General features: G+C 41.6%; 12 non-coding genes and 1 pseudogene across 12 annotated transcripts; 7 read left to right on the top strand and 6 right to left on the bottom strand.

Moving 5' to 3' along the window:
• Positions 1 to 26,029, bottom strand: part of LOC130222698 (zinc finger protein 850-like) — a 100,977-nt pseudogene that overhangs the window by 64,946 nt on the left and 10,002 nt on the right.
• trnar-ucg (transfer RNA arginine (anticodon UCG)) lies at positions 774 to 846 on the bottom strand. Its single transcript has one exon. It is a non-coding gene; the product is annotated as a tRNA-Arg (tRNA).
• trnap-ugg (transfer RNA proline (anticodon UGG)) lies at positions 4,565 to 4,636 on the top strand. The gene has a single exon. It is a non-coding gene; the product is annotated as a tRNA-Pro (tRNA).
• trnar-ucg (transfer RNA arginine (anticodon UCG)) lies at positions 5,702 to 5,774 on the bottom strand. The gene has a single exon. It is a non-coding gene; the product is annotated as a tRNA-Arg (tRNA).
• Positions 6,225 to 6,296, top strand: trnap-ugg (transfer RNA proline (anticodon UGG)). The gene has a single exon. It is a non-coding gene; the product is annotated as a tRNA-Pro (tRNA).
• trnap-agg (transfer RNA proline (anticodon AGG)) lies at positions 7,881 to 7,952 on the top strand. Its single transcript has one exon. It is a non-coding gene; the product is annotated as a tRNA-Pro (tRNA).
• Positions 8,276 to 8,348, bottom strand: trnar-ucg (transfer RNA arginine (anticodon UCG)). Its single transcript has one exon. It is a non-coding gene; the product is annotated as a tRNA-Arg (tRNA).
• On the top strand, positions 8,798 to 8,869 carry trnap-agg (transfer RNA proline (anticodon AGG)). The gene has a single exon. It is a non-coding gene; the product is annotated as a tRNA-Pro (tRNA).
• On the top strand, positions 10,458 to 10,529 carry trnap-ugg (transfer RNA proline (anticodon UGG)). Its single transcript has one exon. It is a non-coding gene; the product is annotated as a tRNA-Pro (tRNA).
• On the top strand, positions 20,011 to 20,093 carry trnal-cag (transfer RNA leucine (anticodon CAG)). Its single transcript has one exon. It is a non-coding gene; the product is annotated as a tRNA-Leu (tRNA).
• trnam-cau (transfer RNA methionine (anticodon CAU)) lies at positions 21,294 to 21,366 on the bottom strand. The gene has a single exon. It is a non-coding gene; the product is annotated as a tRNA-Met (tRNA).
• trnal-cag (transfer RNA leucine (anticodon CAG)) lies at positions 21,461 to 21,543 on the top strand. Its single transcript has one exon. It is a non-coding gene; the product is annotated as a tRNA-Leu (tRNA).
• Positions 22,740 to 22,812, bottom strand: trnam-cau (transfer RNA methionine (anticodon CAU)). Its single transcript has one exon. It is a non-coding gene; the product is annotated as a tRNA-Met (tRNA).

Below are 26,029 nucleotides of genomic sequence, written 5' to 3' on the forward strand. Positions count from 1 at the left end.
CTTTGTCTTCCACTGCTTTGATTATGTTATTTATAGTTGAGTTTTCAATTTCTTTTACCATCATTGTTAGTGTGGCTTCCTTCTTGTAGTCTCTTTGATATCTTGCTTGCTTCTTTAGTTTGTTCAGCATTTGTTGTTTCTGACTTGAATCATTCCTTTGTCCTTCAATATTCTTTTCGCTTTCAATACTTTTATTTGATTGTAGTTCTCCTTTCTTTTCTTGACCACCTCCTTTTCCTTCTTTTTTCTTTGAGACAACTGTTGCCCATGTCTCCTTGCTGTTTTCTCCATTATCTTCATTTAGAGTCCTTTCAATCCTGTTTGTAGCATTTCCTTGTTCTCTGTTCCTTGTTCCCTTTGTGTCTTGTCCATTCTCTTTCTCCGTTGTGTCCATTTTGTTGTTTTCTAACCCCAAAACAGTGTTACTGCTTGGGGTTAGTGAAAAAAATCTTTAACTGAAAAAACAATTAAAGTAAACTTTGTAACACAAAAACTAAAAATAAAAAACAAAACTGCCAAAATGGAAGAGCCTCTCTCTTCCTTCTGCCACCTCACACTTCCTGCTGTGCAACAACTGTCACTCACACTAGAGGGCGTGCTCAGGGTGGTATGGCCGTAAGCGGTGAGATTCAAGCAAGCTTGGATGAATCTTATTTGAAGTGTGCAGCAAGTCTGAGAATTGAAGCTAACTATTGTCCTCAGATCATCACGCCTAAGTTTTGAGAAAACAAGTCGGAATTGTTTCAAACAACTTAAATTTAACCCGACAAAGACAACCCAGATGGGACTTGAACCCACAATCCCCAGCTTCGAAGGCTGGTGCCCTATCCATTAGGCCACTGGGCTGTTTTATATTGCCTGTGAACTGTAATATGCCTCAAGGGAGTTGCTGACACACGGAACAAAAACAACATGAACAAAGAGTAGAGTGGATCGGTCTCACAGAATTTTTTGTGGCACTGCAGGCTGCTTCTAGTGTCTCGTCACTAAAAAATGATCCTCAGGAAAACACCCAGGAAAACATATTTCAGCACCCAGAATCTCCAGAGCCACAGCCTCTGTCGCCAGACACGTTCCCATTATCACCTTGCTCGCCTCTCTTGGGTTTCTCAAAAAAGATGGAGGAACTGGTGCATGCTGGAACTAAACTTTCACACTCCATCGCCGCAAGCCCCCAGTTACCAACCAAAAAGCGGCCTGCTCCACAACCACCTCTGAGCCCACCTGGAAGAGCCCTCCGACATTTGCCCCACCGCCAGGGCCCAAACAACAACGCACCATCTTCAGCTGGTGAACAAAACTGCTCTCCATGATGTGTCTCGGGTGCCTGCTTAGATAACAGTGTCTTTATCAGATGTTTACAGAACAAGCAGGAACCCAGTGTGCCTGTAGCTTTCTCTACACATATATGTGTTGTATTACGTGACAGAAAACCGAAGACTTTTTCAGGCCGTATAGCAAATCACTCAAATCTTGTGTCTATTAAATATAAATCTGAGACTACTGTAGCAAAAACAGCTAAAACTGTTAAGTTAGCACTTTTAAACATCCGATCACTCAACAATAAGTCACTTTTAGTCAATGATTTTATCAGCTCAAATTGCCTTGATTTTATGCTTTTAAATGAAACTTGGCTAGATGACAGCTGTAGTGCAGCAGTTCTGAATGAAACAGCTCCTTTAAACTTTGACTTTTTGAGTGTTTGCAGAGCCAATAGGAGAGGTGGAGGCATTGCTGCCCTGTTTAAAGATGTCTATGAGTGTAAACAAGTGTCATTTGGTGACTTTTTGTCTTTTGAATATCTGAGTATAGCACTAAAAGGTGCTCCACGTATCTTACTGATCATTATCTACAGACCTCCAAAATATTCTCCAGCTTTTATTGATGATTTTACAGAGCTGTTATCAATAGTAACCTCTGAATTTGACTATTTTACCATTGCTGGGGATTTTAATATTCACATTGATAATCCAGAAATCAATGCTGTAAAAGAACTGATGACTGTTTTGAACACTTTTGATCTGACTCAGCATGTTCAAGAACCCACACACAATCGTGGACACACTCTTGATCTACTTATAACTAAGGGTTTACACATTTCATCAACTGTTGTTAAGGATGTTGCACTATCTGATCATTTCTGTATTTTCTTTGATATATTGATCACTCCAGCTATTAAAGACAGATCTGTCTCTGTCAGAAAGAGATGCATAAATGAGAACACTAATGAGCAGTTTATGAAGGCCATATCGCTAGCACCAAGTATATCTGCAGACTCTGTTGATTCTCTCCTTCATTTGTTTAATTCTAAAGTTAAGAATGTCATAGATGACATTGCTCCTGTTAAAGCCAAGAATATAACTAGCAGCCAAAGGGGATCCTGGACTAAGTCCCCAAAATTAAAAATGACGAAAAGACAGTGCAGAAAAGCTGAGCGTATGTGGAGAAAGACGAAACTAGTAGTCCATTATAATATCTATAAAGACAGTCTTCGTGCTTTTAATATGGAACTAAAAACTGCTAGGCAGACTTTCTTTTCAAGCCTTATAAACAGCAACGTAAACAATGCTCGTAAACTCTTTGCAACGATAGAGAAACTCACAACCCCCCCCAGTCGAATTCCCAGTGAGCTACTCTCTGAAAGCAAATGTAATGAGTTTGCTCATTTCTTTACTGACAAGATCAATAATATCAGAAAGGGAATCAGCTCATCCAATCAGCCAAATTGTGTCGACGTCAGACTAGCTCAACCACAACTTAAGAAATCAGACATTATGTCCGATTTCATGGCAATTAATGGCAAAATCTTAGAAGAGATCGTGCAAGTTATGAAAACATCAACCTGCAGTCTTGACACGCTCCCCACATCATTCTTTAAAACGGTGTTGACCTGCTTAGAAATGGATCTTCTAAAAGTGGTAAATGCTTCACTTCTCTCGGGGATTTTTCCTAACTCACTTAAAACTGCAGTTGTTAAACCCCTCTTGAAGAAGAACAACCTGGATAACACCATATTGAGCAATTACAGGCCCATCTCAAATCTCCCTTTCATTGGCAAAATCATTGAAAAAGTTGTTTTTAACCAGGTTAACAAGTTCCTAAACTACAAGGGGTGTTTGGACAATTTTCAATCTGGTTTCAGACCACATCACAGTACAGAGAGCGCCCTTATAAAGATAATCAATGACATCCGCCTAAATACAGATTCAGGCAAACTAACAGTGCTGGTACTGCTCGATCTCAGTGCTGCATTTGACACTGTCGATCACAGCATACTTCTGGATAGGCTGGAAAACTGGGTTGGGCTGTCTGGGACGGTCCTCAAATGGTTCAGATCTTACCTTGAAGGAAGAGGTTACTATGTCAGTATAGGTGACCATAGGTCAGGGTGGACACCCATGACATGTGGAGTCCCACAAGGCTCGATTCTGGCACCACTCCTGTTCAACCTTTATATGCTCCCTCTGAGCCAAATAATGAGAAAGAACCAAATCTCCTACCACAGCTATGCTGATGACACTCAGATCTACCTAGCCTTACTGCCTAATGACTACAGCCCCATTGACACCCTCTGCCAATGCATTGATGAAATTAACAATTGGATGTGCCAAAACTTTCTTCAGTTAAACAAAGAGAAAACTGAAGTCATTGCGTTTGGGAACAGAGATGAGGTTCTCAAGGTGAATGCGTACCTTGGCTCTAAGGGTCAAACAACAAAACATAAGGTCAAGAATCTTGGTGTGACTCTGGAGTCAGATCTGAGTTTTAATAGTCATATCAAAGCAGTTAGTAAATCAGCATACTATCATCTCAAAAACATTGCAAGAATTAGATGCTTTGTTTCCAGTGAAGACTTAGAGAAACTTGTTCATGCTTTTATCAGCAGCAGGGTGGATTACTGTAATGGCCTCCTCACTGGCCTTCCCAAAAAGACAGTCAGACAGTTGCAGCTCATCCAGAACGCTGCGGCCAGAATTCTGACCAGAACCAGGAAATCAGAGCACATCACACCTGTCCTCAGGTCTTTACACTGGCTCCCAGTCACATTTAGAATAGATTTTAAAGTATTATTACTGGTCTATAAATCACTAAATGGCCTAGGACCTCAATACATTACAGATATGCTCACTGAATACAAACCTAACAGATCACTCAGATCTTTAGGATCAAATAGATTAGAAATCCCAAGAGTTCAGTCAAAGCAGGGTGAATCGGCTTTCAGCTACTACGCCCCTCGTTGCTGGAATCAGCTTCCAGAAATGATCAGATGTGCTCCAACATTAGGCACATTCAAATCAAGACTGAAAACACATCTGTTTAGCTGTGCCTTTACTGAATGAGCACTGTGCTACGTCCGACTACTATGTTTTTCTCTTCTTTTTAATTCTTTTATAACACATTTTATCAGCTTTTATTTTATTTTTATTCTTACCATTTTTATGTTTGTTTTTATTTCTCTTATAATTGTTTCTTTTATTCCTGTTTATGTAAAGCACTTTGAATTGCCACTGTGTATGAAATGTGCTATATAAATAAACTTGCCTTGCCTTGCCTTGCCTTACAGGGCTCGTTGGTCTAGGGGTATGATTCTCACTTTGGGTGCGAGAGGTCCTGGGTTCAAATCCCGGACGAGCCCTACGCCTGTCATTGAAAAAGAGGCGGAGCTGTGCTATCCATGGTGTTTCTATGTTAACTGTAGCAGCTTTTGCTTTGACATTAGTTAATGAACATTTAGTGGACTTCTGATCTAAATCAGTCTAACATGTACAATTATACAGACAAAAAAAGGAGCAGCAATGATTCGGTTGTTAGATTTGTTTATGGATCTTGAACAACCCACCAGCTTTATATGTAAGCACCATTTTTGTCTTTGTACACAGTCTCTTCTCTGTAGGCACCATGCAGGATTAAAAATGGCCTTTCGCGTTAGGTATCTCGTTACCCTTTTAGTCATAACAGGTAATACGCATGGCAATGCAGGAAGGTAATGGCATGCAAACACATCTCAAGAAGGTTTTCACAGCTACCGTGTTTCATCCACTAAACATTGCTCCCAAATTGAAGTGAGACCTTCAAAGACAACCCAGATGGGAATTGAACCAACAATCCCAAGCCCCGGAGGCTGATGCCTTATCCATTAGGCCACTGGGCATTTCGCCAATCATTTGTCATGGATTTTTTGTATGCCTTCAACAAGATGCCAACGCATAGAAAACTGCACTTTAGGATCTCGATGCCAGTTTGCATTCCATCAAATAAGATGTGTGCAACTAATGGACAAACATTTTCTTTGTGCAATCATCCACATTCAGGTCTCATTGGTCCTGGGATATGGTTCTCGCGTATGGTGTGACTGGTCTTGAGTTTCAAATTCCAGACAAGGCCACTCTCATTAACTTGCAATCACAACCTTTCTGCAGCTATTTTCTTGTTTGCATTTCATCATCATCCACCTAACATGAGACCATTAGTTGAAAGCCACGGGGTACTTGAAGTCAAGATCTCCATTACCAAAGCTCAGCAGAACCTTTTAGCTTTGTAACGTGACAATGAGATTCAAGCAAGATTGGATGAATCTTATTTGAAGTGTGCAGCAAGTCTGAGAATTCGAAGCTAACTATTGTCCTCAGATCATCACGCCTAAGTTTTGAGAAAACAAGTCGGAATTGTTTCAAACAACTTAAATTTAACCCAACAAAGACAACCCAGATGGGACTTGAACCCACAATCCCCAGCTTCGAAGGCTGATGCCTTATCCATTAGGCCACTGGGTCAACACTAGCCTTTGACATATCTGATGTATGGCTTAGGAAGTTCTTGTAACTCAGAAAACAGTACTTTAGGATCCCTATGCCATATTGCATTCAGACGATCTGGTGTGTACACCTAATGACAAAACAGCTTCTCTGAGGAGTTTTCCATTGTCATGTCTGTTTGACCTAGGGGTATGAACCTAGCTTTTTAAAGGTAACACTGGATTGTCTTGCACAGTCAACTTAAAAGGAACTGCATCAAAGACAACCCAGTTGGTACTTTAAACCCACAATCCCCAGCTTCGAAGGCTGGTGCCCTATCCATTAGGCCACTGGGCTGTTTTATACTGCCTGTGAACTGTAATATGCCTCAAGGGAGTTGCTGACACACGGAACAAAAACAACATGAACAAAGAGTAGAGTGGATCGGTCTCACAGAATTTTTTGTGGCACTGCAGACTGCTTCTACAGGGCTCGTTGGTCTAGGGGTATGATTCTCGCTTTGGGTGCGAGAAGTCCCGGATTCAAATCCCGGACGAGCCCTACGCCTGTCATCGAAAAAGAGGCGGAGCTGTGCTGTCCATGGTGTTTCTATGTTAATTGTAGCAGCTTTGACATTAGTTAATGAACATTTAGTGGACTTCTGATCTAAATCAGTCTAACATGTACAATTATACAGACAAAAAAAGGAGCAGCAATGATTCGGTTGTTAGATTTGTTTATGGATCTTGAACAACCCACCAGCTTTATATGTAAGCACCATTTTTGTCTTTGTACACAGTCTCTTCTCTGTAGGCACCATGCAGGATTCAAAATGGCCTTTCGCGTTAGGTATCTCGTTACCCTTTTAGTCATAACAGGTAATATGCATGGCAATGCAGGAAGGTAATGGCATGCAAACACATCTCAAGAAGGTTTTCACAGCTACCGTGTTTCTTCCACCAAACATTGCTCCCAAATTGAAGTGAGACCTTCAAAGACAACCCAGATGGGACTTGAACCAACAATCCAAAGCCCCGGAGGCTGATGCCTTATCCATTAGGCCACTGGGCCATTTTGCCAATCATTTGTCATGGATTTTTTTGTATGCCTTCAACAAGATGCCAACGCATGGAAAACTGCACTTTAGGATCTCGATGCCAGTTTGCATTCCGTCAAATAAGATGTGTGCAACTAATGGACAAACATTTTTTTTGTGCAATCATCCACATTCGGGTCTCATTGGTCCTGGGATATGGTTCTCGCGTATGGTGTGACTGGTCTTGAGTTTCAAATTCCAGACAAGGCCACTCTCATTAACTTGCAATCACAACCTTTCTGCAGCTATTTTCTTGTTTGCATTTCATCATCATCCACCTAACATGAGACCATTAGTTGAAAGCCACGGGGTACTTGAAGTCAAGATCTCCATTACCAAAGCTCAGCAGAACCTTTTAGCTTTGTAACGTGACAATGAGATTCAAGCAAGATTGGATGAATCTTATTTGAAGTGTGCAGCAAGTCTGAGAATTCGAAGCTAACTATTGTCCTCAGATCATCACGCCTAAGTTTTGAGAAAACAAGTCGGAATTGTTTCAAACAACTTAAATTTAACCCAACAAAGACAACCCAGATGGGACTTGAACCCACAATCCCCAGCTTTGAAGGCTGATGCCTTATCCATTAGGCCACTGGGTCAACACTAGCCTTTGACATATCTGATGTATGGCTCAGGAAGTTCTTGTAACTCAGAAAACAGTACTTTAGGATCCCTATGCCATATTGCATTCAGACGATCTGGTGTGTACACCTAATGACAAAACAGCTTCTCTGAGGAGTTTTCCATTGTCATGTCTGTTTGACCTAGGGGTATGAACCTAGCTTTTTAAAGGTAACACTGGATTGTCTTGCACAGTCAACTTAAAAGGAACTGCATCAAAGACAACCCAGTTGGTACTTTAAACCCACAATCCCCAGCTTCGAAGGCTGGTGCCCTATCCATTAGGCCACTGGGCTGTTTTATACTGCCTGTGAACTGTAATATGCCTCAAGGGAGTTGCTGACACACGGAACAAAAACAACATGAACAAAGAGTAGAGTGGATGGGTCTCACAGAATTTTTTGTGGTACTGCAGATTGCTTTTACAGGGCTCGTTGGTATAGGGGTATGATTCTCGCTTAGGGTGCGAGAGGTCCCGGGTTCAAATCCCGGACGAGCCCTACGGCCACTCTCATTAACTTGCAATCACAACCTCTCTGCAGCTGTTTTCTTGTTTGCATTTCATCATCATCCACCTAACATGAGACCATTAGTTGAAAGCCACGGGGTACTTGAAGTCAAGATCTCCATTACCAAAGCTCAGCAGAACCTTTTAGCTTTGTAACGTGACAATGAGATTCAAGCAAGTTTGGATGAATCTTATTTGAAGTGTGCAGCAAGTCTGAGAATTCGAAGCTAACTATTGTCCTCAGATCATCACGCCTAAGTTTTGAGAAAACAAGTCGGAATTGTTTCAAACAACTTAAATTTAACCCAACAAAGACAACCCAGATGGGACTTGAACCCACAATCCCCAGCTTCGAAGGCTGATGCCTTATCCATTAGGCCACTGGGTCAACACTAGCCTTTGACATATCTGATGTATGGCTCAGGAAGTTCTTGTAACTCAGAAAACAGTACTTTAGGATCCCTATGCCATATTGCATTCAGACGATCTGGTGTGTACACCTAATGACAAAACAGCTTCTCTGAGGAGTTTTCCATTGTCATGTCTGTTTGACCTAGGGGTATGAACCTAGCTTTTTAAAGGTAACACTGGATTGTCTTGCACAGTCAACTTAAAAGGAACTGCATCAAAGACAACCCAGTTGGTACTTTAAACCCACAATCCCCAGCTTCGAAGGCTGGTGCCCTATCCATTAGGCCACTGGGCTGTTTTTATTGCCTGTGAACTGTAATATGCCTCCAGGGAGTTGCTGACACACGTAACAAAAACAACATGAACAAAGAGTAGAGTGGATCGGTCTCACAGAATTTTTTGTGGTACTGCAGATTGCTTTTACAGGGCTCGTTGGTCTAGGGGTATGATTCTCGCTTAGGGTGCGAGAGGTCCCGGGTTCAAATCCCGGACGAGCCCTACGCCTGTCGTCGAAAAAGAGGTGGAACTGAGCTATCTATGGTGTTTCTATGTTAATTGTAGCAGCTTTTGCTTTGACATTAGTTAATGAACATTTAGTGGACTTCTGATCTAAATCAGTCTAACATGTACAATTATACAGACAAAAAAAGGAGCAGCAATGATTCGGTTGTTAGATTTGTTTATGGATCTTGAACAACCCACCAGCTTTATATGTAAGCATCATTTTTGTCTTTGTACACAGTCTCTTCTCTGTAGGCACCATGCAGGATTCAAAATGGCCTTTCGCGTTAGGTATCTCGTTACCCTTTTAGTCATAACAGGTAATATGCATGGCAATGCAGGAAGGTAATGGCATGCAAACACATCTCAAGAAGGTTTTCACAGCTACCGTGTTTCTTCCACCAAACATTGCTCCCAAATTGAAGTGAGACCTTCAAAGACAACCCAGATGGGACTTGAACCAACAATCCCAAGCCCCGGAGGCTGATGCCTTATCCATTAGGCCACTGGGCATTTCGCTAATCATTTGTCATGGATTTTTTGTATGCCTTCAACAAGATGCCAACGCATAGAAAACTGCACTTTAGGATCTCGATGCCAGTTTGCATTCCGTCAAATAAGATGTGTGCAACTAATGGACAAACATTTTCTTTGTGCAATCATCCACATTCGGGTCTCATTGGTCCTGGGGTATGGTTCTCGCGTATGGTGTGACTGGTCTTGAGTTTCAAATTCCAGACAAGGCCACTCTCATTAACTTGCAATCACAACCTTTCTGCAGCTATTTTCTTGTTTGCATTTCATCATCATCCACCTAACATGAGACCATTAGTTGAAAGCCACGGGGTACTTGAAGTCAAGATCTCCATTACCAAAGCTTAGCGGAACCATTTAGGTTTGTAACGTGACAGTGAGATTCAAGCAAGATTGGATGAATCTTATTTGAAGTGTGCAGCAAGTCTGAGAATTCTAAGCTAACTATTGTCCTCAGATCATCACGCCTAAGTTTTGAGAAAACAAGTCGGAATTGTTTCAAACAACTTAAATTTAACCCAACAAAGACAACCCAGATAGGACTTGAACCCACAATCCCCAGCTTCGAAGGCTGATGCCTTATCCATTAGGCCACTGGGTCAACACTAGCCTTTGACATATCTGATGTATGGCTCAGGAAGTTCTTGTAACTCAGAAAACAGTACTTTAGGATCCCTATGCCATATTGCATTCAGACGATCTGGTGTGTACACCTAATGACAAAACAGCTTCTCTGAGGAGTTTTCCATTGTCATGTCTGTTTGACCTAGGGGTATGAACCTAGCTTTTTAAAGGTAACACTGGATTGTCTTGCACAGTCAACTTAAAAGGAACTGCATCAAAGACAACCCAGTTGGTACTTTAAACCCACAATCCCCAGCTTCGAAGGCTGGTGCCCTATCCATTAGGCCACTGGGCTGTTTTATACTGCCTGTGAACTGTAATATGCCTCAAGGGAGTTGCTGACACACGGAACAAAAACAACATGAACAAAGAGTAGAGTGGATCGGTCTCACAGAATTTTTTGTGGCACTGCAGACTGCTTCTACAGGGCTCGTTGGTCTAGGGGTATGATTCTCGCTTTGGGTGCGAGAGGTCCCGGGTTCAAATCCCAGACGAGCCCTACGCCTGTCATCGAAAAAGAGGCGGAGCTGTGCTATCCATGGTGTTTCTATGTTAATTGTAGCAGCTTTGACATTAGTTAATGAACATTTAGTGGACTTTTGATCTAAATCATACTAACATGTACAATTATACAGACAAAAAAAGGAGCGGCAATGATTCGGTTGTTAGATTTGTTTATGGATCTTGAACAACCCACCAGCTTTATATGTAAGCACCATTTTTGTCTTTGTACACAGTCTCTTCTCTGTAGGCACCATGCAGGATTCAAAATGGCCTTTCGCGTTAGGTATCTCGTTACCCTTTTAGTCATAATAGGTAATATGCATGGCAATGCAGGAAGTTAATGACATGCAAACACATCTCAAGAAGGTTTTCACAGCTACCGTGTTTCATCCACGCCACTGGGCCTTTTCGCCAATCATTTGTCATAGATTTTTTGTATGCCTTCAACAAGATGTCAACGAAAAGGTGCCGGGTAACACTTTATTTTAATGGTCCCCCTTTAGATAGTCTGCTGACCATAAGTTACTTTTCAAGTTCTTATCTGTTTACTTTCATCTGGGTAGTATCTGTAGATTGTCTTTTAAATGTTCTTAGGCAATCAATACAATGTCTACAGCATGTAAACATTTATTAAACTTTCGGTAAGATAAGTGTCACCAATTTAGGTTCTAGATGTTCAACAGTGTATCAGTAGATATGCAACAAATCCTCAACAAGTTTTCAGAACATTGACCACCAAGATGTTTGTTGTTATTGTCTGCATGTAGTTGTTATCCTGTTTATGAATAGACTTTGAGTAAACATTCAGATGCCTATAAGTAGCAACGCAAGATATTTTAACATGAACTTTAATCAAATATAAAATTAGGGTTAGGTACAATCTAAGAGTGTTCAATTAACTTTTTGTTGCATTTAACCTAACTTTCAGTAGACAGTTATTTTACTTTAAAGGGCACATAGTTTACCTCTTTTTTTATGATTTAATATTAATATTATGGTTCTTCTGAGTGTGCCAGTTTAGGTTCAGTTTAAAACACAATTCAGATTTTTTTATTATAATGTGTTAAAAAGTGTCATGTTGGGGGCGTGTCCACAGTTAGCTGATTTAGGGGTGTGTTGCTTCACATGTAAATTAGTTTCGGCTTCCCGCCAACGTAACACGGGGCGGGGCCATGAGCTCACCCGCTCTGCGTTTGCAACAGAGTCTGACAGGCAGACAGAGAAGGAGCAGGAGTGAGAGGTTCAGCAATCAGTCGTACATGTACGACTCGGACACAGACCAAGCAGAGAGTACAAAATCATACGTGTCTTTGTACAGTTTTACAGCCAACTGTGTGCTAGTTTCAAGTGCCGAGCTTGTACACCGAGACTTATAACCACGCACACTGAATTAACTTTGACTGAGGCACCGGATGCACCGCTCGAAGCCACGACACGGCACACCAGACACTCTCTGTGGCGCGGCAGAAATATGAAGTGTCCCGAATCATCGCGCCACGCATTTTTTAATTCTAAACATAGGTTTCTATCAGGGTACACACAACGGCAATTCAAGTCTGCAGTGGTCCGAGGCGCCCAGCCGTCGACTTGAGTGTACCCTGATAGAAACCGATGTTTAGAATTCTAAAACGCATGCTAGTTAAGATCACAGGGAGCTTCTGGGATTGCGAGAAATGCAAACGGCTGAAGTATAAGGCAGACTCAATGAGAAGTACACATGTTTGCAAACCTACCTAAAGATACAACCAATAATTCCGATTAGAGCGATAATGTGGAGAATATTGCTCTTGTGTTGAGCCCAATGAGCCTTGCATCTAAAAATAGAGCTAGGGTGTTCCTTTAGTGATATCGCTTCGACTCACGCTGAAAATGGCGGACGTGAATCAACAAACTGAGGATATGATGACGCGCCTGTCAATCAATATTGGTGGGCGGGGGGACAGCACTCCTACGTCAGGTAGCGGTCGATTTGAAAACAGCTCCAATTGGTCCACCGTTTTTTATGTTGTTAAATTGAAAAAAAGCACTGGGTGTGCTTATATCACCCCAATATGACGGTCTATACACCATACATGCACATATGGCTGTCCAAACAGCTTGAAAAGTTGATTTTTTACCATAGGTGCCCTTTAAGATATATTTTTAAATCAACTGTAAAATCATAGAATCACAAAACTACCAAATAGGTTCACCCAAATTTGCCCACTGGTGCTTTGAGTGTCCAAAAAAGCGCTATATAAATGTAAAAAATCATTAATTATTATTGTAGTGATGCCTGCACCAGCACTTTGTTCAAGTTGACTAATATAAATGTATTATCAAATGATCTTACTTTAATTTTTAATAGCAAATGATCAACTTTAGCTTTCAAAAATTTTTAATGTCTTTAATTCTTACTTTATTCTTGGTCCCACTTTATATAAGCTGGCCTTAACTACTATTACTTGCTTCTTGCATCAAAAAGTAAATACAATGTAATTACTGTGTTCATAATGTATTTGCAGAACACCTGTGGTGCTCTTGAGGTGAGATACGGGTTGGGCTAGGGACAGGATTGGTGGTATACGTAGGTGTAAGAGATGGACAACAATGTAATTACATATAGGTATTTTATCATAAGTACAAAAAAAATATGTATTTACACAATAAGTACATTATAACAAATGTATTTCAAAGCACATAGTAGTTTGAGCCACCTAATATAAAGTGGAACCAGAAACTCATAAAGGTTTATAACCACTACAGGGTTAATAAATAATAAATACATTTTAGTTTTTGGGTGAACCATCCATGTATATTTTAACTTAAATTGATAAAATAAAAAATACTTGCCTTATGACTACTATTTGACAACTACTGTTCGAATGGTATAAACTTTTGGTCATGTATTTCTTTTTTTAAACTTGCATGCTTCCAAGTCAAGTCTTAAACCTTGGTTTCAGTAAAAACAGAAGTGCTCAAGTAAAGTTCAACTTTTGTTTCATATGGTTTTGCTCTCTTAAAAACCTAAAATAGTGCTGCTGGTTGGTACCGTGTTACACAACTCTTGCAAATTTATTATATTAATTTCATGTATTCATTTTCATGAATCTAATACATTTTTGGAAAATGCAGGAGTAATATAAAGTTATTATATTACTAAATGTCTTGCTTGATATTTTTTTTTTACCTTTGCTGTGGTGTAAGTTGAAGAGTTTATTTTACCCTTCCCACTCTCCCAGATGTGAACTCTCATGTGAGAGAGCTCAATCTCATCTCCTTTGAAAAGCTCCAGTAGGGCTATGTCCCTCCAAAGTGAGACATTGATTGTATTCTCTCCACACTTTAGACTAAAGTCGAGGATTGGGACCTGTTGTCCCTGCACCTCTGTCATCCTCAGTGCTTGGATCTGCCAAATTGGAGCACAGCAGTGATGGGTAAGTAAATCAGTTCACTCAAATGAATAATGAAAATTCTGTCACTGTTTACTCGCTCTTTATTTCAAACCTGTTCAAATCTTCTGTTGAACACTAAAGAATATTTTATGAAGAATGCTGAAAACCAGTAACCATTGACTTTTAAAGTATTTGTTTTTGCTACTGTGAAAATCAATGATTACAGCCCAGCAAGCAATAGCCGTCATTTCACCGGCTAGGTGAAGTATAGACCAGATCTAGCCCGGCTACGTGTAACCCAATTTTAGCCCGAATAACCTTAAATTTGGTTGCATGTTGTTTTTCTGCTAAATAAAGCTTGCGATACGTATGATACTTCGTCATGCAAGAAAGGTCAATAGCGATTATGAGGTTCCTGCGAGTAATAGACGTAGTTTCAGTTTCTCTGTGAAGTATAGACCCAATCTAGTCCGGCTATGTGTAACCTATCTCTAGCCCAAAAAAATTTTAATTGCTTCCCTGTCTTTTTTTTGGCAAAATACCTTGTAATATGTATGATATTCCTTTAAAGGGCACATCGGTTACCCCTTTTTTTACCCTTCGGCTACCCCTCAGTAAGGAGATCTCACGTAACGTGTGTGAGAAATACTACAGTAAGAACTTTAATAATCAGTATTTGATGCATTTTTTTGTGGATTTGCAACAATGAGTCACACACAATGTCATTACAAAGTTTACACACACACACACACACACACACACAGCAGGGCACAACACACATCGGACACAAACACATATCGCACACACATACACACACAAACACTTAGCTCAGACACGCAGACACACACACACACAGCTCAGACACGAAGACACACACACAGCTCAAACACCAAGACACACACAGAGAGAGAGAGCGCGTTAAACTTTGCACTCGTTTTGCACGCATGTGACATGATACTGGTAATATCCACTGCTGTATGGATATCTCTTATATTAATGTATATTAATAACCAGGATTGAAGCGTCTTCCTTTATAATTGTTCTGACACGCGGCTGTGCTGATTAAGTGAATCTGAAGTGAATCGCTGTAATTCATTACACACATGCTCTGTTTTAAAGAGCCCATATTATACATGAAATAGGGTCATATTTAGGTTGTAAGGGTCTCCAACAACAGTCTAATATGCATGCAAGGTCAAAAAACACTTTGATGGTCTTATAATCTGCATTTAGTTTTACCTAATTATCCCAGCGACTCCCATATGAATCGTTCAGCGATTCATTTGTTCCCAAACCCCTCCTGAGCGCGAAGCTAATCTGCGCTGATTGGACCGATGACAGCCTGCTGCGATTGGTCCACACAGACAAGGCTTCAGCACGAGACAGATTGAAATGCCCAGCTGCTAATCTACAATATAAAAGTAGTCACAGTGCACACACGCTTCATAGTGGATTTTGGCTGCCAGTGGGTGAATGTAAATACAGACGATGGACTTTTTACAGTTTTAATCGCACGTACTTACACTTGTGAAATGGGGGGAAAAAACTGATTCATGATGCACTGATCCATGTTCTGACAGTCTTTACTGATCCTTCCTTTTACAAACTGATGAAGTCTTCTTTGTAAGCATGTTTTCAGAAGCACTAGAACTGCTCAAGGCTAGGCTATATTGCTGAGGTTTCATCTTGGGTGAACTGTCAATAATATCCATCTGCACAGCGTGACTTCATTCGACCGGTGTCTGTCTGTGTGTGTGTGTGTGTGTGACTTTTTTTCTGTGTTAGTGGGCGAGGCCACAGGTTTCAAATCTCCCGGGTTTGCGCGCACAACTACTTGTGTTTCGTAGCCGCGTCATCACGAAACACCTAATGACTCGTTATCAAGACAACTCGTTTGAAGCACTATGAGTCGACTCTTTTATAGATTAATCAATAGTTTTAAACACTGTACACTTACAGATTTAAGCCTTAGCTGGACATTTCACTTCATTTAGAGCTGTGTTACACACTACATGGAAGGCCATTTTCAAAAACCTATAATATGGGCTCTTTAAAACATTTTAAACTTGTAAAACTCAACTTGTTAAATTTGAAAAAAAAAGGACTGGGTGGGTTTATTTCAACCCAGTATGACAGTTTATACACTATACTTACACACATTTCTGTCTAAAAAGCTTGAAAAGTTAATTTTTCACCATAGGTGCCCTTTAAAGACACATAAGTATTCTCCAGTATAGTTATTTCTCTTTTTTCTTTCTACTTCTTTTCCATCCAAACTTTGTTCTTTTACTGCTGTGAAGATAAAATATCAACAGCAGAAGGCTTAATTTTTGTGATTCTTTGATTTATTTTGTTAACATATTATTGTTATTGTTAACTCTCTTTATTTTGTTATACATGTATCACACTTAGTTAATTAACATCAAGTCGATTTAATTGACAGGTCTTAAAACCACTTTGTGTGAATTCAGCTGGGGCAGCAAATATGCAAACCAAATTACCTTTTTTGGACCGAAAATATGAAATTACTTCCTGAGACAATGCTGGACGGCTCTGTGGAGCTGGTCACTACCTCAATGGATGTGAGGACGGGGGCAGAAACTTGAAGGTCCTGTGTCTGTACAACCAAGCAGTATAACAAAGTACAGTTTGTAAATATATATCTATAAGTAACAGTAACTCATCAGAATTTTTTGCAACCATTACTTTATTTGAACATTAATGTATTATAAAACATTGGAAATGAATGACTGCTGCTAAACTGTAAAATTTTGTCACAGAGCTTATATGCAGAACAAAAAGTTTAAAGAATGGTGCTTATTTTTAATATATGTTTTTTATACACTAAAAGAATATTACAGAGATGTTTTATTGAGCTTTAACGTGACTGTACTTAATAAAAATACGAATTTACGTAAGAATAATGCTTACACCAAATTTTCTCAATAAACTATGTGGATTATGACAATACTTCCAACAGTGCTTGGTGTAGAAGCACTACACACTGCTGAACTGGGCTGGATGTCAACCTGTGATGGTCTTTTAGCCACACTAAGATTTGGCTTTGCTGCAGAAATCGTGGAATCTTGGTTTGGTGAACTCAAAAAGGGCAAGCCAAAAAACATTTCATTAAAAACACTGTGTTCACAATGGCAAAATGTACACTACTGTTCAAACGTTTGGGATCTGCTCAATGTATTTTTTTAAGTTTTAATTATGTTTATGAAGGCTACATTTATTTGGTCAAATATACAGTAAAAACTGGAATAATGTGAATTAATAATATAGGTAAATTAAATAAATAAAGAATAATAAATAAATAAAGGAATGTTTCATGAGCAGCACAGCAAATAAAATAAAATCTACTGTGTGTATGAGCAAGTCAAACACAATAGAATTCTTGTTATATATGATTAATATGAAGCTTTTATATTTTAACAATTCCATTTTTTGAACATTAGTGTATATCACATTACATTTCAAGCAATGACAAACTATCTTTCTATATCTTTGTTGTACAATCAGTTTGTTTTCTCTACAGATTTCAGGTTCAAGCTGTTTTTTTACCACCACCCTCTGCTACTTTTACAGGAAGAAATAAGATATAAATTAGAATAGATTTAATTAGACAACAGGTTCATTGCAAATAAATGTGACACAATAGGTTTTGATTAAAATGATAGTTTTCTGGATAATGGAGCAATATGCAAACAAATATGTTTTTACTACCAAGGGAATAAATTATTGCAGTATTAACAGTATTACTGTACTATTATTACATCATGCATTTCAACAAAAAACATATATTGTATATTACAACATCACACTATGTGTTATTCACAGTTGAAGCCTGAATTATTAGCCCCCTTGTTTTTTTTTTTTCTCCAATTTCTGATTATCGGAGAGATTTTTTTTTTATCACATTTCTAATCATAATAGTTTCAATAACTCATCTCTAATAACTGATTTATTTTATCGTTGCCATGACGACAGTAAATAATATTTGACTAGATAGTTTTCAAGACACTTCTATACAGCTTAAAGTGACATTTAAAGGCTTAACTAGGTTAATTAGGTTAACCAGGCTGGATAGGGTAATTAGGCAAGTTATTGTATAATGATGGTTTGTTCTGTAGACTATCGAAACAAAAATGAGCTTAAAGGGGTTAATAATATTGACCTTGAAAACTTTATTCGAAATAAAACAAATAAGACTTTCTCCAAAAGAAAAAATATTATATCAGACATACTGTGGTAGCAAAAATATATATATATCTATATATTTTTTTATTTAAATTAGTACTTTTCTAAATAATACCTCTTACAGACTTGTTGCTTAGAAAAAGTACAAATTATAGCTTCCACTTAAAATGAAAACAAAGTATTTACTATTAGTATTTGTTATGTATTATTATATCTCATTTTCTGAAGACAAGAGGTTGAAATGTAGCTTGAAAACTGTAACCCTGACCATGACCTGACCATGTGATGGAATCCAGATCACAGAAACTCAAACCAACTGATCAGCAAGTGTCTGCTACCCCCCACTGTACAAAAGGTGTGAAAAGAAGCAGGTTTCTAGCAACACCTCAACTTTTTTATTGCTTTTTGTTCTTTTCTCTCTTATGTTTTGAACTTTGAACTGAACTTTGAACACTTGAAACACTAAACTATTCGTTTCTTTTGATTTAAAAAAAAAAATGTACCATTGACAATTGCTGAGAAATCTTTGATGCCACTGGTGGAGTAGACGGGGGCTGGGGCTGGGCCTCAGGTTGTCTCTTCTCCATCACCTCCTGAGCAGGTACAGAAGGGGCAGGTTGTTCCACCGTTTGTGCTGGAGCAGCAGAGGCAGTACTCTGCTTAAAATAATTACAAAAATACATATAATCATGAAAAAGGAAAGCCATTCTAGTAAATAATAATAAACACATATTGATTCATAAATGTACCTTTCGAGTTTGAAAACCACATATGCATTTCAGCACACCTCCAAGCAAGCTCCTCTGGCCACGAGACTGCAATGGGCATTTCTCAATCTGAAAAAAATCATGAAAAATTTAATAAATAATTTTACACAATATAAAAAACTTTTATAACTAAAAAAGGAATTTTAACTCAATGACTCCCTTAATAAAGCACACAATAGCTCTGTAAATTAATTTACCACTAGAATGTGTGTAATATTTATCTAATATGTAATTTTACAGTTTGTATCTCCAAAAAAGAAAAAAAAAACAATAAGAGTAACTGGAAAAGCACATTTCAGGCCTTAAAACCACTTTGTGAAATATTGCCAGACAATCCTTTGGCAGCTGGCATTCAGGTCGCAGTCTCCCCTGGAGGTGTGGGTTCGAATCCCACTTCTGATGAAGTAACCTTTGGCTGTGCGCTTAGGCTCAAGACTTTTAACTCTCTGGCGCCACGTCCGAGTGATACAGTAACATTGACAAAGCACTGCATTAATCTCTTTGCGCCACAGTTCACGTAGCGTAGCAGTGGCGCTGGCATCGAAAACGTGACAGGAATGGGAGCATCTTGCCATCATTGCTTAAGACTCAGGAGATGTTCTTGGAATGTTAAGCAGCCTGCCCTCCAGAGGAGCTGTAGACTTTTTAGCGCCCGGAAAGCATGAACCGCACGGAAGATAATAAAGAATGCCGCCCGGTCACCTATGCACTCCCGTGTGCCAAAAGGTACCACCTTGCCCTGTGTGAGGCTCGAACTCACGACCTTGCTCCTACAAGACAGCTCCAGCTATGCATGCATGTCAGGATGGCCAAGTGGTCTAAGCCAGTGTTTCCCAACCCTGTTCCTGAAGGCACACCAACAGTCCACATTTTCAACCTCTCCCTAATCAATCACACCTGAATGATCTTATCATAACATCAGAAGAGACTCCAACACCTGAAATGAATAGGTCAGGTAATGGAGACATCCAAAATGTGTACTGTTGGTGTGCCTCCAGGAACAGGGTTGGGAAATACTGGTCTAAGCCACTGTATTCAGGACTGCTGGAGCTGGGCCAGCTGTGAAACACCAGCTTCCATGTCATGGTGCTGCAATGTGGCTCCTAGGAGACAGCTCCAGCTAAGTGTGCATGTCAGGATGGCCGACTTGTCTAAGGCGCTGCGTTCAGATCGCAGTCTCCCCTGGAGGCGTGGGTTTGAATCCCACTTTTGACAAACCTAATCTTTGGCTGTGCGTTCAGGCTCAAGTATTTAACTCTCTGGCGCCATGTCCGAGTGATACAGTAACACTGAGAAAGCGACGCATCAATCTCTTTGCATCACAGTTTACGAAGCGTAGCAGTGGTCCTGGCAACCTTAATGGGCACTGTAGACTGCAAGTTTTGAGGGTTTTGCGCAACATCAAGGCATTGTCTACAGCAACTCGGAAAAGCATGTGAAGAAAACAATGGACGTGGGCTTTAATGCAAGTGCATCGAAAGGGGATCAAAAGAATTGCCTTGGAATGCCATGTAGTGGAATGTCCTGAGATGCCGTTTATTTTTAAGGCAATGGAATTCGCAGGGCTTTTCGGCTAATTCTCTTTCAACGTCAAGTCATGACATTTGACTCTTTGTGGGAAAGAGAAGAAAAAAAGCTGTGTCAGTCAATCAACACGTCTTTTTCAAGACGCTGTTCTGAATGTGCGTTTCTGGATGTGGTGGCTCCTATCTCCGGATGATGGGCACGAGTATTGCATCACAGGTCTGGGGGTCCAGCATGTCGATGCAGTGCCCGCGGACAGCTCATGCTCTTACTGTGAGGACGTGGCTGTTGCACAGCTGAGAACTCAGGCTCAAGTATTTAACCCTCTGGCGCCATGACCGAGTGATACAGTAACACTGACAAAGTGCCGCATCAATCTCTTTGCGCCACAATTTACGCAGTGTAGCAGTGGCCCTGGCAGCGTTAATGGGCACTGTAGACTGCAAGGTTTGAGGCGTTTGCGCAACATCAAGGCATTGTCCACAGCAACTCGGAAAAGCATGTGTTCAAAACAATGGACGTGGGCTTTAAAGCAAGTGCACCGAAACGGGATCAAAAGAATTGTCTTGGAATGCCATGTAGTGGAATGTCCTGAGATGTCGTTCATTTTTAATTTAATGCGATTCGCAAGGCTTTTCGGCTAATCCTCTTACAACGTCAAGTCATGACATTTGACGGATCCACGTAAAACGTCAAGCGATAACGTGACAGGAATGGGAGCATCTTGCCATCATTGCTTCAGACTCAGGAGATGTTCTTGGAACGTCACGCCGCATGCCCTTCAGAGGAGCTGTAGCCTTTTTCGCCCCCAGGAAGCATAAACGGCATGGAAGTTAATAAAGTACGCCGCCCGGTCACCTAAGTGCTCCCGTGTGCCAAAAGGTACCACCTTGCCCCGTGTGAGGCTCAAACTCACGACCTTCAGATTATGAGACTGACGCGCTGCCTACTGCGCCAACGAGGCGGACTGCTGGAGCTGGGATAGCTGTGAAACACCAGCTTCCATGTCATGGTGCTGCAATGTGGCTCCTAGGGGATAGCTCCAGCTAAGTGTTCATGTCAGGATGGCCGAGCGGTCTAAGGCGCTGCGTTCAGGTCGGAGTCTCCCCTGGAGGCGTGGGTTCGAATCCCAATTCTGACAAACCTAATCTTTGGCTGTGCGTTCAGGCTCAAGTATTTAACTCTCTGGCGCCATGTCCGAGTGATACAGTAACACTGACAAAGCGCCGCATCAATCTCTTTGCGTCACAGTTTACGAAGCGTAGCAGTGGTCCTGGCAACCTTAATGGGCACTGTAGACTGCAAGTTTTGAGGGTTTTGCGCAACATCAAGGCATTGTCTACAGCAACTCGGAAAAGCATGTGAAGAAAACAATGGACGTGGGCTTTAATGCAAGTGCATCGAAAGGGGATCAAAAGAATTGCCTTGAATGCCATGTAGTAGAATGTCCTGAGATGCCGTTTATTTTTAAGGCAATGGGATTCGCAGGGCTTTTCGGCTAATTCTCTTACGTCAAGTCATGACATTTGACTCTTTGTGGGAAAGAGAAGAAAAAAAGCTGTGTCAGTCAATCAACACGTCTTTTTCAAGACGCTGTTCTGAATGTGCGTTTCTGGATGCGGTGGTTCCTATCTCCGGATGATGGGCACGAGTATCGCATCACAGGTCTGGGGGTCCAGCATGTCGATGCAGTGCCCGTGGACAGCTCATGCTCTCACTGTGAGGACGTGGCTATTGCACAGCTGAGATCTCAGGCTCAAGTATTTAACCCTCTGGCGCCATGTCCGAGTGATACAGTAACACTGACAAAGTGCCGCATCAATCTCTTTGCGCCACAATTTACGCAGCGTAGCAGTGGCCCTGGCAGCGTTAATGGGCACTGTAGACTGCAAGGTTTGAGGCGTTTGCGCAACATCAAGGCATTGTCCACAGCAACTCGGAAAAGCATGTGTTCAAAACAGTGGACGTGGGCTTTAAAGCAAGTGCACCGAAACGGGATCAAAAGAATTGTCTTGGAATGCCATGTAGTAGAATGTCCTGAGATGCCATTCATTTTTAATTCAATGGGATTCGCAGGGCTTTTCGGCTAATCCTCTTACAACGTCAAGTCATGACATTTGATGAATCCACGTAAAACGTCAAGCGATAACGTGACAGGAATGGGAGCATCTTGCCATCATTGCTTCAGACTCAGGAGATGTTCTTGGAACGTCATGCCGCATGCCCTCCAGAGGAGCTGTAGCCTTCTTCGCCACCAGGAAGCATAAATGGCACGGAAGGTAATAAAGTACGCCGCCCGCTCACCTAAGTGCTCCCGTGTGCCAAAAGGTACCACCTTGCCCCGTGTGAGGCTCGAACTCACGACCTTCAGATTATGAGACTGACACGCTGCCTACTGCGCCAACGAGGCAGACTGCTGGAGTTGGGATAGCTGTGAAACACCAGTTTCCATGTCATGGTGCTGCGATGTGGCTCCTAGGAAGGAAGACAAGGAAGATTAGTCACCGTAGTGCTATTAGAAGTACATGGTGTCTTCATTGGGCAATCCTGTGCAGTGTCTTCCATATCAGAGGTATTGGAGGAAAAACATAAAGAAGGCAGTTCGGCCAGTCGTGTGACAGCGCATCCTGTCCTAATGGGCTGGACCCTTCCGTCTGAGCAAACCACAACGGGCAATGAGCTGTGTCTCTCGTTTGCAAATAGGTCTACCTCCGCCCTGCCAAACTCTGTCCAAATGTCCTGGACTACATCTGGATGAAGTCTCCACTCCCCTGGATCGATCTGATTCCTGGACAGAGCATCAGAATCAGAATCAGTTTTATTGCCAAGTGTGCTTCACACACACAAGGAATTTGTTTTGGCTACAGAAGCTTCCAATGTACATAAAGTGACAAGTGACAACACAAAATAAAAACAAAACAAAAAAATAAAATAATAAGAAAATGATAAACATTAAACAGATGTGGTTAGTGAAGAAACCTGGATGTTGAGTTGTATGTACAGATTGTTATAAATATACAGGTTATAAGGTGCTGTGTACAAGTGCGAATGTAGAGAGTATTGCATTGTATATTGATATAAGGTGCTGTGTACAAGTGCGTATGAGAAAGTATTGCACATATTTATTGCACAGTAGGGGAATATTTAACTGTTCATAAGGTAGACGGCCTGAGGAAAGAAACTTTTCCTGTGTCTGGCTGTTTTTGTGCTTGGTGCTCTGAAGCGCCGACCAGACGGTAACAGTTCGAACAGGTAGTGTGCTGGGTGTGAGGGGTCCAGAGTGATTTTGCGAGCCCTTTTACTCACTCTGGAAGAGTACAGTTCTGCAGTCTGCAGTCTGATTGACTACCCCAGGCAGATAAACAGCCCTTTGTGATGCAAACCGAGGAAGAGACCACCTGAGAATCATGTGCGTGAGACGCAACAAACTCCTGGACCTTGTACCTCTTTGGTGATTCAAATTAAACACTGTTGATGTGTTGTCCGACTGGACTAGGACATGTCGACCCAGGGCCAGCCAAACTGCCCGCATCTCCAACACATTGATATGGTCCCTTGACTCGTCCCTTGACCATCTGCCACTGATACCTCTGTAGTTCCATACTGCCCCACAACCCATAAGGGACGCATCGGTTGTTATAACAATCCCTAATGGTACTCCGGCTGTCAAAAAGGCTTGGGACATCCATTTGCGAAGGGCATGCATGCAACCCTGAGCAACGAGAATTCGTCGATAGCAATGATGAGATGGGTCTAACCGCGGAAGATTGTTCCATACCTGCAGGGGCCGCAGATGGAGCAATCCCAGGGGAATTACACAAGAGGTTGCCATTAGCATCCTGATCAACCTCAGGAGCACGCCGTACTGTAGAGATACTCCCAAACGAAACTGTCTCAAGAGGTTCAGGATGTTTGTCATCTGAAACTGAGATAGGGAGGCACGCATCGAGACGGAATCGATAGTCACCCCGATGAATGTGATTGACTGTCTGGTGACATGGTCCAGCAGCAGCTGCGTATTGTGCACCGATTGAGCCCTCGTTTGAGCACACACCAGCCAGTCGTCCAGATATGGCACGATTCGTACCCCCTGGGCCCAAAGGGGAGATAGGACAGCTTTCATGCATCTCGTAAACACACGGGGGGCTAGGGCGAGACCAAATGGTAGAACTCTGAACTGGTAACTTGTGCTCTTGAAACTGAAACACAGAAACTTTCTGTGATACTTGGCAATTGGAACGTGAAAAGATGCATCCGTCAGATCTACAGTTGTGAACCAATCTCCCTCTGCAAAGGACCAAAGAACATCGGTCACACGTAACATGCGAAAGGTAAGTCTTCTCAGAAATCTATTCAACCTTATTAAATCCAATATTGGATGAAAACCTCCATCCCGCTTCAGAACCAGAAAATAAGTCGAGTAAAAACCCTCTTTCTGAACCAGAGGATGAACTGCTTCTATTGCTCCCTTTTCCAACAAGGAACATATCTCTCTGGAGAGAGCTGCAGAACGTGCTGGGTCTGTCACGACAGTTGGAATTAGACCCGAAAACTTGGGGGGCCGGCAGCGGAACTGTAGGATGTAACCCTTGCACATGGTTGTCAAAACCCACGGGTCTGACACCGTTTTCTCCCAGTAACTCAACTGATGGCTTGTGAAACAGCCGACTGCCAGCCCAATCATCTCAGGCCTTAAAATTCCGGCCTTTTGAAGTTGTGTGTGTGTGTGTGTGTTTTGGGGGGGGGGAGTAGGTTTGACACGGGAGTGACGTATTTGTGCGTCATCCGGACCCTGGAACCTCTGTTGGCCCTGGGGTCGGCCGGGGGCCCCATGACAGAAATGTGGTTGTACAGAGGTATAATGCCTTGGTGAAATTTGGAGGCCGTTGTGCTTGTATTAGCTGCTGTGAAGCCGTAGACAATTTAGCACGTTTTTCCAACACAATACATCTGGCCCAAAAAGATGTCCTGGGACAATAGGAAGGTCCCTCAGTGTCTTTTTACAGTCCTCTGACAATTTAGCCTGAGCGAGCCATACTTGCCTTCTAGCATTTAATAGTGTTGCTGTGAGGGACCCCAGTTCTCGAGTCACATGCCCCATAGCAAGCAAGGCTGTCTGTAAAAAGCGTGGAACTGAAGGGTCCACCTCAGCGCCTTGCGAATTAGAGGCAGCCAAAATTAATTGGCAGACAGTATTTTCAGCCCTGGTAATGTAGGAAGCTGACTTGTAAGCCTTCTTCAGAAGGGAATCTGTAGGCCACACTGACCGCTAGGGCATCGGACATTTCCCCTTATTGCTTCATCTGGTGACACTACAAGCGCCGCAACTGGCTGTTCAACTTCAGGGACATTCCTCACACCAATAGACTTTGCCTGAGCCATAGAGGCCAGAGTGCGAGCAGTCTTGGATTGTCTTTTGGCCATGCCTGCCCCCTTAAGAGCATTTGAAAATTCTGCAATGAAATCCTTGCATGCTGGCATAACAAATGTATCCACAGATAGAGGTCTGCGGAAAAACACATTTGATTGAACAGGATGAGCAGGGCCATCATCAAGGCCACTGCCATCCTAAGGACTTCCAATGCATCATCATCTTTGTGTGGGGCATTGTCAGAAGAATGATGAGA

This window comes from Danio aesculapii, chromosome 4 (genome assembly GCF_903798145.1).
Source record: "Danio aesculapii chromosome 4, fDanAes4.1, whole genome shotgun sequence".
Taxonomy (NCBI): domain Eukaryota; kingdom Metazoa; phylum Chordata; class Actinopteri; order Cypriniformes; family Danionidae; genus Danio; species Danio aesculapii.